The following is a 14,752-nucleotide window of genomic DNA, read 5'->3' as shown; positions in this document are numbered from 1 at the left end:
TGTAGAATTGCTTGCCAAGACTCTCATCAGATTTGTAGTCATGCATTTGTGCTTTATTATTGTGACACTCACTATTTCCAAACTAAGGAAAACATGGACAAAGATACAAATAACTTAGTGAAGTTGAAGGCTCTACTTTCTTTATTAACATCTTCTTTTGACAAGGATATTGGTCATCTATAGGTCTTTGGGCACTCAACACTGGATGTTAATTGGATGAATGTACAAGGTTAGTTTCAGGATACTTCCTTATCTCCCTTAGCTAATCAAATGAAAGATCTCTCTAGGCAGTTCCAGATGACCAGAACCTCTCATGTGTTCAGAGAACTTAATAGGATAACATATACTCTCTCAAAGGAAGGACTGCAGTTGTAGGAGAACTAAGTTCTGGAGAAGGAATTCATTGGTGGTCATTTATCTTATTTAAGAGAAAAGCATAATAGGTTCCACCACATGGATACCTTCCTTCAGAGCATCCATATCAAACCACAGTTGTTTAACATTTTTAATTTGCAGTAAGCAAAGAAAGGTAATTTTATTGATGTCCAACAAATAACAAAAAAAACGCCAATGAGACTAGAATGTACAATTAGTAATTACCAATCTATAGGGGTGTCTTGGGCTACCCTTAAAGCATAAAGAGAAACTTGTTTAGTTTTTCGCCAAATTTTTAATTCTAAATTTGGTTGCTCTTTACAAACAACTTCCACACAAGTCTCCCTTAGATCCCACTTTTATCAATAAATGATACCCACATTTAGTGCAAAAACCACTAGTGGAGTTTTAAGGCCTCCTAGTCATTAGGGAATTTGACTATTAGGATTACTTGTGACATCCTATGTATTTTTCAAATGCTAATACACCATATATAATTCTTACGTATTTTAGAAACTCCAATACAAAATCAATATTACTAGGAGTCATCAAGGCCAACAAATATATCTTCAATCATATAGTTGGCCTTGATGACTCCTAGTAATGTTTTCTCCTTCACTAAATGTATATGTAAGATGAATTCACTCACAACCAAATATATTCTTCTAAGAAATAACTTGTAGGTTATTAAGGATCATTTAAGAGGTAATGTCCAAATCATGCAGGTTAATTGTGTGTGCTAGTGTTGTAAAATTTAAATATACCTGGATCTAATGTGTAGTGCTCTATTTAATTTTCCTAAAGGCATATAACATCATGTACCTCATGTGGAGTGATATGTTTACTTTGTCCTAAAGGAAAATAACATTGACTAGAAGTGGTGAGGTATACTCATCTGGAAAAATGAAAAAAGCTATTTTGTTTACTGTCATGTCTTGAGGCTCCACTTCTCAACATACCACAAACAATTGAAATAATGGTGGTGGAAAGGCATGACACCATGGAAAAGGTTGTACCACACTTGTCAATGAACTTGTATGAAACTAAAGCTTCTAGAATTCCTGGAAACTATTTTTATTGATGTTGTTTCTTACCCTTCCCTTTTTTCTTAGAACACTAAGAAGCATAGTGGCCACCCATACTTGAAATTTCTACAATTCTTGCAAACTATTTTACTGTTATTATTTCTTACCCTTCCCCTACTTCTCAAGATACTAAGAAGCATATTGGCCATGCTTCTTGCACTTGATATGGCTCAAATTATTCTTCTGCTGGTTAGAAGAGCTTGAATCTTCCTTCTTCTTCTAACCCTTCACAAATCCTATTTTATTCCCTCCTTTCCTCACCCTCCCAATGAGGGCTAGCTCTGGTACATCCTCATCACTAGCTAAAACCATCTCCAATCTCATTTCCTCCTCGATAAATGCATCCCACAAACTTTCGATTGAAGGTAGCTTCTCACAAGCACATACAAACTGTACAAAATGGTGCCAAGATGGACCAAATCCATTCAAACTGATCCAAATTAGTCCATTCTCTTCTACCTTGTCATCAAGTTTAGCTCGTTGATATCGCAACCCTTGATCTTTATCAGATAGATAACTACTGAAGTAGTGTTGCTCATGCAAGTAATGGATGATTTCTTTACTAAGAGCATTCTCTTCTCACTCCAATACAATGTAATCAAGGTAATATGCATTTCCCTATCAATATTTTTCTCTACAATGAAAGGGGTTAGATGATTCTTCACCAAATCAAAAACTATTCATTCTAGTTTGACCAATTTCTAATCATGCTCAGGCAACTCCTTGGTATCTGTTGAAAGTAAAATATCCTTCTCCACTACCTACCACAATTCAACCTCTTCCAAGAGATGTTGCATCTTGAGCTATAATAGAGTTGGAAGTGCCCTCCAACGTGTGACAATCCTAAAGACACTAACTACTTGTGATTACAACTCTTTGAACAAACATGAAAACGTATTGAGAAATAGAATCAAACCTGCAACCTCTTATAGGTGGAGGCCACCTTTTGCAAACATGCAAAATAACACTCCAATCCTTGGAACAACTGGGACATCACACCCCATGGGCCACAACCTTTAACCGGTCGAAATATGCTTCACTTGCTGAAACTCGGGCATCCCACCCTTGAAACCCTTCAACAACTCCCTCTAACAAGTTGTAATCCTATCCATGCACAACTTCCTATTAGTTTCAATGAAAGTGCTTTGATGCCATGTAATCTAGACAATAGTAAGTAAATTTTGCACTAAAAGAATATTCCTAAGATCCCAAGTAATTTAAATCCCTTGATGGGTATACTAGAATCTACAAAAACACACTACTGAAAAATAATAAGAGCATGTACACAAAGCTAAACTCTCAATCACATCTATCTTCTATTGAATTCAGAGCAAAGAAAACACAACACAATACCTCAAAACCAAAAGCTTCCTAACCAACACGAAAGTGTTCACTACATCTCCTTTATAGAATAGGAAGATGAGAAAAGATACAAAGTATTTGGTCACATACATGAAGCACTCAAGACGACTCAATCAAACGCTAGCCCAATTTTAATCATCTAGTGTACCCTTGTTGCATGGATAAGTGTGCCAAGTAAGTGCATCTCCACTGGAAGACAAACAGAAGCATGCATCCCCTTCCTTGAGAATTGTGCCCCCTACCAAGACTGGAACCTTATCATGCAAAAGAACTCTAATTATCTAGGGTTTTGTGCCCTCCAAATATTAGATCATGCATGCAGAACTGAACTGAATTGAATCTGAACTACAAACTAAACTAAACTAAAGAAAAAATGGAATTTCTTAATCTTAAACAACATGCAAACTGAAATTAATTGAGGATAGAAAAACTGGAAATATACCCTCTACTCTCTTACATAACAACACCTCCCTCATACTATAATGTGCATAGGAACCATGACAAACTACTGCCATTATTACTGTTGTATGGACCTGCAAAAGGTACACCCTTACTACTGTTGTACCTGCCAATTAAGTGCACCCTGGTACTGTGGAGAGGATTGTCAGAGTTAAACAAGGTAGAAAATCTAACAAAGGATATGAACCAACTGATCAAAAAAATATTACCATGGTGATAAATTGAATCCTTAAAAGAGTGACTAGCATGGGAAGAGACAGAGTTAAGTCAAACAAAGTATAAATCTTTGCCATAGATAAGACAAAATTTACTGCATGGTTTTAAGAAAATTCATCTCAATGGGATAATAAATTGTTTCAAACCCCAAGATTGAAAGGAAAATGACTTAATGTACAACAAAATGTTAGTATTTTGTTAAGCTGCATCTGCATTTACTCAGAGGTGTTGATTTGATGCTATATAATTCTTAAAGCCATGTTCAACCTATAATGAGTCTCTAGCTTTTCTGTTGTTAAAGTTGTAGGCCTATTTTAGCAAATCCATAGGCTTTGATCATGATGAAATGTAGTTAAAATGTTTTTTCTGGATTTATATATTTTTCATAGTTTAGTTTCAATTATGCATTTTTCCATACCAAGTAAGAAATAAAACAAACCATTAGTAGACAAAGAACATATCAATGAGAGCTAAACATGTAAAATAGAACGGATAAAGGATATACAAATGCAGAATGGAAAGTTTTAACTCAAAAACTGAATAGACAATGTGGTGTTAATAGTACCTATATAGCAGGATTTGATATTAGGAGTAAAGACACACCAAGTCCATCGAATGCCTCTTTCCAAGAACCCTCAGTAAGAGTTTGCCAAAGTCCCTTTGATTTCCCAAATGCGCTAGTTTACATCCAAGCAGACGTTGTGTCCAGTGGCTTTCCAAAACAAAATAAACCACCACATAACATAGTGTTTATGTATAAATTTGAGCAAGAAATGTACAAGTCAAAATACCAAAATTTGGCTAGAAAATCCAAATCACTAGGACAAAGTAGGAAGAAAAGGAGTTGTACCTGTGTTATCACAGCTATGCAAGCTCTAGTTGTAGCAGCTACAGCCAAATTTTCCTTTGTTCCCATATACTTGTTCCTATGTTTTAAGTAAAATCTCTTAGACTATAGCTATAATAGTATTGGTTAAATTTCTGATGTATAATTACTTGATGAAAATTGAATAAGCTAAACTCATGGTAAATAATATCACAAGTAATTATTTGTAGATCATAAAAGGTTTTTCAACATGTTATCAGAGAGATGAGATCAAGTAGTGGAGTGTGTCTTGGTGGAATGATCTTGCATCAAACAAATCTATGTATTTTCCCTAAAACTAGTTTATCTGCAGATTTGATAATTCAAGCGTGCATTACGTAAAGATCCATTATCTCTAGCACCATTATTATACACAACTTCTTTTGAATTTTTTTTTTATCTTATTTTGGAACAGGTGTAAGGAGGTGAGAATGATCATTCTCCATATTCAAGTTGAAGGGAGTCATAGCATCAGCTCTGTGGAACAATAAATATTAATTCATGACAATTTGCAATCCCAAGGGCATGGTTTTATGCAGTCTCCTCTACTCTGATTTGCTTTGAGCACCACAGATATCAAAAACTGAAGGAACGATGAGCTTGGGAAATTTAAAATGGAACACTTCATCATTTAGCAATGACTGGCAATGTGTTGGAATATATTCATGATAAGCCATTTGATGTGTGTCGATGTGCATTGATGGGGTAACATGAGGCAGAGGCTATTTTCAAATAGATGAGGACCATAAACATACCTTCCAATACCATCTTGTATTCTATTATGATAAATGGATATTCCAAGCAAGCCAAAATGGATGATGCTTTCAAATTGTTTGATGGAATGGTGGACCGTTATATCAAACTCACGGTTGTCATTTATATTGCACTCATTAGTGGTCTCTCCAAAGGAGGCAAGATGATGAAAGCAAATTCCCTTATAGAGGAAATGATGCCTAAATGCATGTTACCAAATATTGTTACTTACAATGTTGCTCATTCAAGGATACTACAAGGAAGGGGACACTGAAAATGCATTCAATTTCCTTTCCAAGATTGCAAGCAAAGGTTCTTCCCCTGATATTGTAACATACAACACTCTGATACATGGATTTTGTAAAGAAGTTAGATTGAGATATGCATTGAATATTTTGAACAAAATGGGCGATCTATTTCCAAATAATGTAACATATACTACCCTAATTGATGGTGATTGTAGAGAAGATAATGTGATTGGGGATTTTAGATTGTGGAATGAAAGGACCAGGGCCTAGAATGGTGACATACTGTGTCCTCCTCCATAAGCTCTACGAGGAAGGGAAATTGGAAGAGGCCAATAACCTTTTGCATGAAATGGAGGAGAAGGGTCCTGAACCTGGGCACTTCACATGCGATATGTTGATCGATTCATAGTGCAAGAGAGCTAACATGGCTAATGCCTGGAAACTTCACAACAAGATCTTACAAAGCAGGATACTTTTTGTGTATATATACAAGGATTTTATTCATGGATTTTGAAAGTTTGGGAAACAAATGAAGCAACGGAGGTCCTCTTTAAAATTACAATTGCAGGTTTATGCCTAATTTTAGTGTTTACTCATGTCTAATTGATGGCTATTGTTTCCAACACAATGAAGAGGAAGCTCTGAAGCTTCTTGATGATTTTTTCGAAAGAGTTTTATCTGAAGAAGTTTTTTATATAGTAACACTATTCAAAGTTAGAAAACCTGAGCAGGGACAAAAATAAAATCAATAAAATGTTTGGAGGGGTCTTGTTGGTGATGCCCTTATTTATACTACTCTTATTTATGCATACTTGGGAGAAAGTGAGAGAAATAAAGCTTCAGAACTTGTGAAGAAATGGCCTAAAAAAGGATTCTGGTCAATCTTAAAAAAAATAAAAATGTTTTTGATGTATTCTTTAGATATAGATGGCAAACCTGAGGTTTTCTGGAATGGGATGATAGAGAGAGGCTAGGTTGTCAAATGTGCTATCAAAATGTGAGAACTATTGCACAAACTTCCATTTCTAGTATGCTATTTTGATATGTAAGTTGTAACATTAAGACTTTATGATCTCTTTGAGTAAAATATTTGTTGTCCAATAGCTTGGGATGCCTCTCTAGAATTTTTTGAATGGTGTTTCGAACACAAAAATAAAGTACTTTAATATTGTTGAAAAGAAAACTAAATGGTTCAATGATTACAAAAGAGAATTATAATTAACGTTGCACTCAAAGGCTTCTTCAAAAATGAGATACATAAATTTGGGCTTGCAAAGAATATCAGAATAAGTCCATGCCATCCACATCTCAGTGTCTGATATGGGGAACTTAGGTCGCCCCATTTCTGGGGCCTAGTTTCATGGAGAAAACACCCTTACAAAAGTGGAACTCAGAGATTTAGGATAATTTCAACTAGTTTTAAAGTTAAAATTGTCCAAAAAAGCAAGGTACTTTTAGTGCTAGATATCCCATGCTCCATTTATCAGTTTCGTATGTAGAAATCAATGTGGTTCAAGTTTACATAGAGGCTAATATAATGTTTAATGTTCTCAAGCTTGTGAAATTGCATTTCATGCAATGTAGAAATGAAAGTTCTCAGGAAAATTAAATTGTAGCATGCTCTTTGGGCCAATTTTAACATTTATTATGTTTAAAAGAAGAAATTTCACAAATCTAGGAGGTTGTTAATGCAAACTACAAACATATTTCAATGTTATTCTGTGTATTTTTTCATTTTTCTCTAATAGAATAAATTGTAACCTAAGGCAAGGAGTTGCACAAAAGATCCACAAGGAAAACTTCCCTGAAGCAAAGATGAAGTCAATCAGCAAAAAACTGATGTGAAGATGCTAGCAGTCAATTGCCCAAGGGTGATTTTGTATACTCTTTCCAGAACTGAAGGTTGTATCCCACTATCCAAAGTATGTTCTCTCAACTACACTTGGTATGCTAATAAATGCTTCTGGGAAAAATTCACAGCCTATTTTGCATAATTCACTAGAAAATGTATTTATTGAACAAGTATTGATTAAGAAATTCAAGGCTTGATCACCTTTTCTAGTTCGAGAGCATACAATAGAAGCCCTTGCTAGCTTGTATGGAAATAGCTACTTAAGTGGCAAGCTCCAAAATGCAGAAGACAAGTGTTTTCTAGTGGGTTTACTTATAAGGGTTGCAGATGATGTTTAGGAGGAACTCATAAGGTCTCTTAAAATTCTCTACAACAGTGCAAATAATATGTGGCATGCCATTCAAGGTAGGGAAGGAGTAGAACACTTGATTTTTCTTCTTGCCCTTTCTTCAAATAGCAGCAGGAATGTGCAGTGGCCTTGCTTTGTATGTTGTCAAATGAAAATGATGAAAGCAAATGGGAAATTACTGCTGCAGGTGGCATACCTCCTCTAGTCCAGATTCCGAAGATTGGATCTTCAAAAGTGAAAAAGCACTCTAAAAATGTTATTGTGAACCTCTGTAATCATAGTGAAGATATCCATTCATGTTTTGAAAGTGCAGATGATGTACCTGCATTTATTGGGTTGTTGAAAAAGTGGTAGTCCAAGCAGAAATAAATTACTGCAAAGATATTGAACCATTTCACCCATAAATCAAATAGTAGCAATATCAGCCAACTCATTACTTTTCTAACTGGTGACTTACCAAAAACAAAAGTTCATGTTTTGGAGGCCTTAAGATCTGTACTGAAGATAGTACTGGAAATGATGGAATTGAAACAATGACTAAAATCCTTTGTTCTACTAATGACAATACTTGAGCTAAATTTTCTTCAGTTATTGTTGCATTATTTAACTACAGGAATTATTTACGTGAAAGAAATATAGTAATTGAATACATTGGACTAGTCCTAAGGCTCCGCAATGCACAATAAAAATATATTTTGATTGAAGAAACATGTTCTCTTGCTTCTATTTTTTGTTAATAAAACAGAGCCAGGAAGGTGTGAAGTTATTGCTAACCATTAGTTAGCCTCGCAAAATCTTCAGTGATGTTTTCAAAAAATATGATCGTGAATTTTCCCGCATATAGGGTACTCGTGAGATGTTGGTCTGAATAAGGAAAACTTTTCAGAGCTCTTGGAGATGAGATGTTGAAGTTTTCCCATCTTTTCCAGCAAGAAATTTATGCTTGTTTTTTGAAATGTTAATATATAACAAGAAGGATTGAGGAAGCTCTTGACTTGATCCATGAGATCAAGGAGAGAAACCTTTTGCCTAAGCCCAAGAGTTTCCATATTGTAGTTAAAGATTGTGAAAAAAATGGGAAAATGGATTATTCTATGTTGTCAATGTCATGAAAATGAAAAATTACACGCCTGATGAAAATGTTTATGGCATCCTTATCGATGATTACTTGAAAATAGGCTAGGTGAAGAGAGGATTTGATACAATGCATATCATGAAAGAACTAGTTTGAATTCCTATTGTTTCAAGCTACACTGCCTTGGTTTAGCATCTTTTCAAGGAAATAAAATACAAAGAGGCTAATAACTTAATAGGTACCTTTGGTAAATGCAAGCATGTCGTTGTGAACGTGATGCTCTAATTATCATAGCAATGATTGTTGGAGAAGTAAGCTAGGGCCACACTTCTAAAGCGTGGGAATTTTTCAATGCCACAAAAAGCAAGGGACTAAACCCTACGTGGAAACCTGCTGTATATTCATTTGTATAAGAATGCCAACTCTTCAATTCTGCTGGATATTAACAATCGTGGGAAAGTTGATCCTGAATGAGGAGACACTCATTGAATGTGTCTGAGTCAACAAAAAGTTTCATTGTTTGTCAAAGTTCCTCCACAGCTTCAATACGACTTTTCTTGTGCAGCTATTGTTTTAAAAGTTCTATTGCTTGGCTATAAAACCTCGTGGGAAAGTTGATCCTGAATGAGGAGACACTCATTGAATGTGTTTGAGTCAACAAAAAGTTTCACTGTTTGTCAAAGTTCCTATACTTAGTACTTGTCATGGCCACCAGCATTCAAATCAATCGTAAATAAGTAAAAAGCACTCATTGTTACTAATGCAGTGAATAGGAATTAAAAGACACAACACTGGAGAGGCTAATTAGGTGACAGTATTGAGTAGATGGTTTGCACAACAGTAAGAAAAAGTGCAACAATTTCTCACGCCAGAGCTAGACTTCTCTAGGGCGATGAGAAATTCTCCTTCATAAGCTTGGTAAACCAAACCTTTAATTTGATACTGTAGTGATCATCTACATATCCCTTCAGTTTTGCCAATGCATCTGCCTGGCTCATGGTGACTCCCTTGCATAGACCATTGAAGAGCTCAACAACCTCTGAATCACTCCTAAGGTAATTTATAACGATGTCACTTTTCCTGAGCATAGCTACATCTTCTTCAGAGTTGATCAAATCATCCATTAGACTCAAGTAACATGTCACATAATTGATTTCAGATGCCTTGCACCCCTCAAAAGTGATTAGATTATGGAAGAGTACCTCTATGTGATTAGTGATATTGATGGGTGGAAGATAAATTACGATGCTTTTACACTCAAAATTGATCTTCTAGATGCCTCCATCGCATAGCGCAAATTTGATCCCAGAATTTCCTAATTCTATGGCACAAGGGATGTGTCTGACACCATTTACTGCTTTCTCCACAATGTTGCAGTTGATTTGTATAAGAATGTCGACTCTTCAATTCTGCTGGATATTAACAATCGTGGGAAATTTGATCCTGAACGAGGAGACACTCATTGAATGTGTTTGAGTCAACAAACCTTTTTACTGTTTGTCAAAGTTCCTCCATAGCTTCAATATGACTTTTCCTATGCACCTATTGTTTTAAAAGTTTTTTTCTTAGCTATAAAACCCCATGGGAAAGTTGATCCTGAATGAGGAGACACTCATTGAATGTGTCTAAGTCAACAAAAAGTTTCACTGTTTGTTAAAGTTCCTCCACAAGCTTCAATACGACTTTTCATGTGCAGCTATTGTTTTAAAAGTTCTGTTGCTTGGCTATAGAACCCCATTAAAGGAGAGTTTTATATTGAAAGTATATGCGCACCCAAGAGAATGTGCCTCATTTGATGAACTTGGGTGCCATTCTTGATGGGATTTTACCCTTTAAAATCTTGGCAATGAATTTTGGATATTTCTCAGAGAATTACGCCCTCTAAGCCATTGAGAACCAGCCAACACTTAATTATTTTTCTCAGGATTTCATTTAGCAATGGTTGGGAACTAAACACCCTCGATTAAGCATTTCAACCTTTATTCTACCATACGGAACTACTTCAGACACCAATAGAAAGATAATTTCACACCAAAATCTCTAGAACTTCACTCATCAAACATGCAATTACAAATTTAACTCATGGCACAAATATTTGTGGAAGAATTCATGAAATTAGTACCTTCATGAGTTCCAAATCCTGCCCAATTTGCACCAATGTCAAATTTCGCTTCCATGGCAATGCAGAAATCTCACTGCAATCTAGCTAGGGCAGCACCAATGTCAAAATTCACTTCCACAACAATGCAGAAATCTCACAATCTAGCTAGGGCGGCACCAATGTCAAATTTCACTTCCATAGTAATGCAAGCAATGGCGAAATATAGCTCCAATCTACCCAGGGTTGGTTTCTCACCACCAAAACTAATTTTCCCAATGGGTTTTTTGGACATCGTAGCCTCACAGGATTCCAAACTCTCTAAGAGTTTTCTTCTTCAAAAATACAAATGACGAAAATGAGGAGAATGCTCATTTTCCCTTTTTACAATTTCCTTTTCATTTCTGGCTTTTTATTTTATTAAAATTATTATTTTTTTCAATTTCCCTCCTATTTAATTTTTTTTTTTTTTTCATTTTTACCTCTTACTTTATAAAAGCTAACATAATCTGAAGTGGGAAAGCTACATAAGTTGAAGTGGGAAAGGAAATTTCTTTGAAAATACAAATGACCAAAACTAGGAGAACTCTCATTTTCCCTTTTTATAACTTCCTTTTCATTTTTGGCCTTTTATTTTATTAAAATTATTAGTTTCTTCAATTTCCCTCATATTTAAAAAAATATTATTTTTTTCATTTTCCCCTCTCATTTTATAAAAGCTAACATAAGCTGAAGTGGGAAAGGAAATTGCAAAGTGAGTGAATGATAATGATATGTTGTTTAAAGATTACATAAGTTTTTTAATTAATTTGTAAAAAAATAATAGAAGATTTATGGAAAAAGGTCTATGGATAATGTAATAACATGATCTTTAAGATGATTAAGAATATTTTCACATACTTTAAACAATGTGAAGGTAAGGGTTTTTTGAATTGGTCAAATATTATAAGTAGTGATAAGGTTGGTGGTACATGTGATAATATTGCCATGTTTTGGACAATTATAAGGGCCCTCCTAAGTAGGACATGCGATGGGTGTATTGTCTATAACCAATTCTTTCAATTTGAGAGTTAATGGTTAGAAAAATGAACGTCTTCCAGTGTTCTTGAACCCTCTATACCTATTGACAAAAGGTGATGTTCAAGGAGTGTATAAGGAACATGTGGTTTTCTTTGCCTCTAAGGAAGGTTTTTGGTTCATTGGAAATAGTAATGATGTAAAGTCATTAGAAGTTGAGGAAAATGTGTTCTTAGTTGTGGGGCAATATATTGCAGTCAACCAAATCCTTGACCTTTCAAGATGCACTTTGGCATGAAATTTTATTGGCAAGAGGGTAGGGATGGACTACTTTCTGAGATAGATAAAGTAGATTCAAAGTTCAAGTTTATGCTATATACTAGCAACTCACGTAGTAGCAAGAGAGATGCATTCTTTTTGTCTTTTGGAATGAATAAGATGTAGTTTCTATATCAAATGAAATTTGGTTTGTAGATAGGACTTATTTTTCTATAAAACCCCACCACTCCTTTTTTATGCTAGGGATGAAACCATGTCAGACACCCTAGTATGGATAAAACTTCTTGGACTCCCCTTGGAACCCTAGACTATTCAAGATTTATGCACAATTGAAAACAAGCTAGGAAAAAGTATTCTCATGGATGACGTTTTTGTTTCTGAAAGATAAAGGTCAATTGTAAGGATATTAGTTTATATTGATGTAACTATAGGTCTTTTTGAGACAACTGAATTTATTATTAAAAAAATGCAAGTGTTCTTTACATACACTTTCCCAACCCCCGCTGAATTTTCACACTTTTTATGTTGTACATGGTGGCTATACTTGTTGGTCCTTCATTTTGTCATAGTAAACATGACTTGTAACCTTTGCCAATTAACCAAATAATATTTATATTATAAATGTGACTTTAAATTTAATTGATTTATTAAAGATAATTCAACCAACTAATTATCCTTCCAACTCTTCGTGTTTTGTAAGCTTATATCCTATAGTGCTTTGAAGTTAGAATATTTTGTTGTGATGGTGGTGTTTGATCATGGATTTGTGGAAAAATCTAGAGTTTTCCCCCCTCCTTAAGCCATCTTATGTGAGATTTTTGGCACCAGAGAAATTCTTCCTAAATGCAACCTTCTTCTAATTGAGTGAGAAGCTCACTTTCTTCCTCAACTAATTTGTCAGATCGACCTTCAAGAATAATGCATTGTTGGACTTATTCCATGTGATCCTCTAATTCCTATTTGATTTGGTGGATGTTCCAAAAATATTCTCTATTCCATTTTTTTATTTGAGCTTTTAAGAACTTGATTTTCTACTGGAATTGGTGCATAATTGAGCCCAGTCGAGGAGTGGCTTCCTACCACCATTATTGGGAATTTTCCAAGAAGGAAGGATCCCTAAGAAAAAAGCTTTCAAAGTGAAAGGGTCTATTTTTGGGGCTTGCTTTGATATTTTCTTCCAAGCTTACAAGCCAATGATATGATATGCAACAGGGAAGGATTAAAACCTCCACAAAGGTCTCATTGTCCCAAGGAGCTTTTGAGACCAATTTGGAAGTAATTCGAGGGCAGCCACCTTTTCGATCATTCCAAGTAAATATCCCATGTATAGTATCTACATATGTGGCATGCAGGTCTTGCATGAGGTCAAGGAAGAGCTACGCATCAGAGTCCAGTTATTGCAAGCCACCTTTTTTTCTTCCATCAATTTAATGATGTGGAAGTTACCCACTATTATCCATAGGTATTTTAAAGATATGGAGTGGAGATCATTCAATAGAGCTGGACCACATGCATTTGTAATTCTACCTATTGACTTAAAAATTTTGAATTGAAAATGACCTGAAAGAATGCATGGGGCTTGTTAGCCCTAAGGTTCAGTGCTAACTTTTGGAGGGTCAAAAAGAGGCTTGGTCTACTCTGCTGCTATCAAAAGGGCCCCACCTGGGTTAATTTTCCCCTTCTCCTCTTACCCCGATCACATTTCACCCTTCCCATTTTCCAAATTAACCTTCTAACCTAATAAACGCCCCCTTGTTTGGCCTTAGAGCCAAGCAGAAAAGCCAAAGTACCCATAAAACCCGACCATACGCCCTTGCGCGCTCATAAAACACCTCACCGCATCCATGTCATTGATATTCTACTGCCAATCCAGTGGCCCACATTACGCTTGATAAAGGAAATCTGCCCGATTGGCCTCCACCATTAGATCACCTATGCCAGATCTAATGGTCCTCACCCATATCACATGGACAGCTAGCATGGACAATACCCTCGCAATATGGGTGATTTTTTCTCTCTCATCTGCTGCTACGTGTCAGTCGTTGAATGGAATTGCGTCACTTCTGATGCTTACCATTTACCGCTCGATGTCTGCACGATGAAAACCATTACCTCCCAAGCTAAACCACCCCGCCCATTATCGCCTGCACATCTCCGTCGCTCGATAACCGTCTGATCTGCTCACCTGAAGATCTAATGGCTCGGATATGTCTCATTCCCACCATGACCGCTAGCCTCTAGAACACAATCTGCACCATACGTCTCCCTTGATTTGACGGCCACCATTCACAATCACTCACAACCGTCCATCTACCCATGCACTCCATAAACCCGCGTCCTGTCTTTTACTTGAAGAAGAAGATGGCGACTCTGTCAGTCTGCTGACAGTCTGACCATGAAGCAGAATTAAAAGAAGAGCATGGCTAGAGGAGAAAAGGACACAACACGACTCATAAAATGAATTCAATAGTCATGGAACTCCACTGTCGTGATCAATCCGACCACCTGGACGATAGCACGGTACCAGAACTGATCAGGTATCCGTAGTGGAGAAAACAACTACGTTCAAAGATGCTATCAGACAATTAATGGTAGTTGGTGGTCAATTAAGAACCCTCCATCACTAAATGGCTAAGGGGTCGTTGTAATGGTAGATTATAAATAGTCAGAAGAAAGATGTAATCAAGGTTGGCATTTGATGTAAGGTTCAAATTATGGA

The sequence above is a fragment of the Pinus tabuliformis genome, chromosome 6 (genome assembly GCF_031772625.1).
Source record: "Pinus tabuliformis cultivar Carrire ecotype Pingquan chromosome 6, CPIR1, whole genome shotgun sequence".
Lineage (NCBI taxonomy): Eukaryota > Viridiplantae > Streptophyta > Pinopsida > Pinales > Pinaceae > Pinus > Pinus tabuliformis.
This window is presented reverse-complemented; position numbering follows the sequence as displayed.